The sequence below is a fragment of the Tenrec ecaudatus genome, chromosome 14, assembly GCF_050624435.1.
Source record: "Tenrec ecaudatus isolate mTenEca1 chromosome 14, mTenEca1.hap1, whole genome shotgun sequence".
NCBI classification, from domain to species: domain Eukaryota; kingdom Metazoa; phylum Chordata; class Mammalia; order Afrosoricida; family Tenrecidae; genus Tenrec; species Tenrec ecaudatus.
Window position 1 is genome coordinate 1,070,052 of NC_134543.1, and position 3,553 is coordinate 1,073,604.

The 3,553-nt window shown below is 52.6% G+C and overlaps 1 non-coding gene across 1 annotated transcript; it reads left to right on the plus strand.

Annotated features, from left to right (window-relative positions):
- Positions 1-2,509: 2,509 nt before the first annotated feature.
- On the plus strand, positions 2,510-2,629 carry LOC142427141 (small nucleolar RNA SNORA61). The gene has a single exon (XR_012779958.1). It is a non-coding gene; the product is annotated as a small nucleolar RNA SNORA61 (small nucleolar RNA).
- Positions 2,630-3,553: the final 924 nt, after the last annotated feature.

The window sequence follows — 3,553 nt, forward strand, 5'->3', positions numbered from 1 at the left end:
TCTAGGGGTACACACCCAATAGGAAGAGGAGGGATTGGGGGCACACATGTGACAAGGTGTGGGATCCTAGATTCAGGATGGCAGCCTAACCTTGATTGCCCTAGAGCTGGGGAATTCACTTAGCCTAACTTTCAGGGGAAGCCATCCACTGTCCCTAACAGCAGGGAGGGAACCTACCCATTGTGGGAGAAACAATGGTGTCTGCTTGCTCTGGAAGGCTGGAGTCTTCAGGGAGATAGCTTGACAATCATTTACCATTAGTTGCAAGCAGTGTCCTAAGTCTAACATATATATTTGGGGGAGTCGAGCTGGGCAACAGTCTTTTTGTAACCCACAGTCAGTCAGAAGCCTTTGTTCAGAGGGAGAAAAGGAGTAAGTAGATTTTAGAGCAGCTCTGTGGCAGGCACCGCAGACCTGCAAACACAAAACACGCAAACAGGTAGATAAATCTCAAACACACTCTGCACTCTAGTTGAGTCAGAGGGTGCAGTGACTGCCAGGCCCAGTGACAGGAGATCTGTTAGCGGCAGAAATTACAGAAAGTAAACACTGAGATAAGGGCTGGGAGGAACGGCAGAAGATGTGGTTGGGAGTTGAGGGGGCAGTGGAGGGAGGTGATAATGAAGGGCAACCAGAATATGGAGGAGGCCTTACTGGGGACACGGACAAGGAGTTAGGGTGTTCAGAGAAAGATGAGGGGGAGCACTGACAGGGACCTGATTGGGGAGCAGTGGGTCTGTTTGAGCTGGCAAGTGTTTCTGGTTAGAGTATTGGGCTAAAAGAACTCAAGTGAGGTGACAGGGAATACACAGAGAGGGATGGGAGTGTAGAAGGAAGAAAGTTTGGACGTAGGGGACCTCAGGCCATTTGCCAGTTCCCTGGCAAACATTACTGAGATCATCCAAAATGTTGAAATCTAAAGTACCATCTTCTGGACATTGAGACCCATTGTCTAGCTTATATTGGGGCCAAACCGAACTGCAGTAAAAAACCAAGGCATTTGGGCCAGAGGTCTGGCTTTAAGCCAAGGGTTGGGTTGAGAGATTAGCCAGGAGGCCACCTACAGGTGTGGAGGAGTCTGGCTTGGAATTTTTGTTTCCCATGCTGCAGGATTCCTGGAAGACACTGAGCTAGACAATCAGCATCATGAGTATCCAACTGGGCCTCTGGAAGAGAAGGGGGAAGCCTGACTTCCCAGCTCCCTTGGAGAAGGAGCAGAGAGAATCCGGTGGCCCTGAATGTCTCCAACCGTTGGATGAAGGGAGGCGGCTCAGCATCCTCCCAATTCCCTGGAAAGGAAACAGAGACCCAGGTGTCCCAGTCCCCAACTGTCTCTGACCCTTGGAAATGGGGGTGGGTGAGGGGCAGAGAGGGAAGCCTCTCTTCCCAGCTACCCCAGAAAAGGAGCACTGAGACTCAAGCGTCCCCAAGTGCTGTCCTTTGGATGCTGCTCTGCCATGGGCCCACGATTCAGACATGAAGTGAATGAACAGAGCCTCTGAGCAACCCAGCAGCAAGGGGCAGGGGTCACAATAACAGAAATAAAATTTAGTCAGGTACTCACTCATAGATGCAGTGGATGGCAACTGAGAGGTCGTGGTCCCAGGTAAGGGGGATGGAGGAGAGAGGGGTGTCACACTCATCCAAGGGCAGGTGGGGCGCATCAAGACACCTCTTACTCCTCCTGGGTTTCGTGCACCAAGATGAGAGGAGACAAACGGAGACACAGTACGGAGATAGAATTTAGCCGGGCATGTGAAGTGGAGAGAGATTTTATTGAGGGAAAGAACTCCCGGGAGGGAGGGGAGAGCAGAGAAAGGGACAGGAGCACCTTGAGCTCCTGGGCAGGTTCCCAGATCCACAGAGTTAGGTCATGGAAATTGCACCTGGCAGTGAGGCGGTGGGACTTGCATAGGGTCCGAGTCAAGGGCATATGTACAGATCAGGGGAAGGGGCTTTTCGTGCTGCAGCTGCAAGGCCTTGAGGCAGAGGCGGAAGGGCTGTGTGGACCCTGCCCGGAGAGAGAAGCTCCTCAGAATGCTGGGGGCAGGGGCTGCAAAGTCCAGCAGAGCATGTGTCTTTCTGAGAGGCTGGGGGAAGGGGCTGTGTGGTCCGGACCTGGCCCAAGCAGGGGGCATTTTGAGGTGGCAGTCAGATAATATCTGGTATGCCTCTGTCCAGGGCCTGAGATGGAAGGGTGCCTCGATCCTGCCCACCCAACCCTTCCCAGGCCGCCTCTCATACATCTAGAACATGGTTCTAAGTTCCCTGCCTGGTGGGTGCTGCAGGAACTGGAGGCCTGAAATGAACTGTAGGAACATTCTGGACTCTGACCTGAGGCACTAGGACATGCCCTGGAAGCGCTGACTCATACCTGCCCTCTGAGGAACCGAGAAGGCTGTAGGGAACTGGAACCAGCCTTGCCCTGGGGCATGGGACCCGCCCTTCAGGCACTGCTCTAAGACAAGTCTGCTGACTGCTCTCAAGGGCTTTAAAGGGCCTCCTGGCCACCCTCCAGTTCCCTTTCCCTTCAGATCAAAACACTGGTCTGGGTGGTCGTAGAAGGAAGAAAAGAAACATTAATACTGCCTGTCAGTGGTCTTGGAGCTGGGGCTAGTTTCAAACTGGGTAAAATAAACACAAAAACAAACAAAAAGAGGGGTGTCTCCTCCGTCTCCTCTTTCTTGCCTCTATTTCAGTTTGCTTGCTTAACTCCTGTGACATCCCTTCAGCACTTTAAAGAGGTCTTGTGTCTTTTCCAAGCACATGGATTTTGGATCCAAGGAAGATAAGTCTTTGACAGTTCCCTTCTTTTCTCCATGCATCGGATGGATTCTAGGCAGGAAATTACCCTCAGAGGAGATCTGCTGGGGAGCCCTCCTGTGGAGTCCCTCTGGTACCCTCCCCCAGCTGGGTCCAGCACTGCTCACCTGGGAGGAGGAACAATGACAGGCTCGTGTCCCCCAGAGTGCCCACCTGGGGCGTGGGATCTGCCTTCAGCTGGCACAGAGGGGGGTATGTGGGCTGTGGCCTCTCTTACAAGGTTCCACGGTTCTTCTGAAGATAAACAATCACCTGCCCCTCGGTCTACCGATCTGTCAGTTCGTCGTACTTTGGCACTAGCACGTTGCTGTGATGCTGGAAGCAATGTCCCTGTTATTTCAAGTTCACAAATTCATTCAAATTCCTTTCACAAGAGGAACAGGCCTCCGCGGAGCTGCCAGGCTAATTCTTCATCAGTTGACGGAGAAGGACACAGCTCCCCACTTCGGAAGAAGGAGATGCTGAAAACATTATGCGTGGCTGCACAACACTGTCAGATACTGAAGACCTAATGAATGGAGGCAGAACACTGGCAGGTAGTGACAGAGGTGGGGCCCTGCGGGGCAGCGGGCACTCGGAATGTGACTGAGGGGCAGCTGATCTCTGAGTGGAGTCCACCATGGTGACCTGGTCTGGGAAATCCTGTGGTAGAGGAGCCTTCCAGATCTTCATTTGCTGACGGGGCACGACTCGAGACAAACATCTGAAAAAATTTTCTAATGATAGGAAC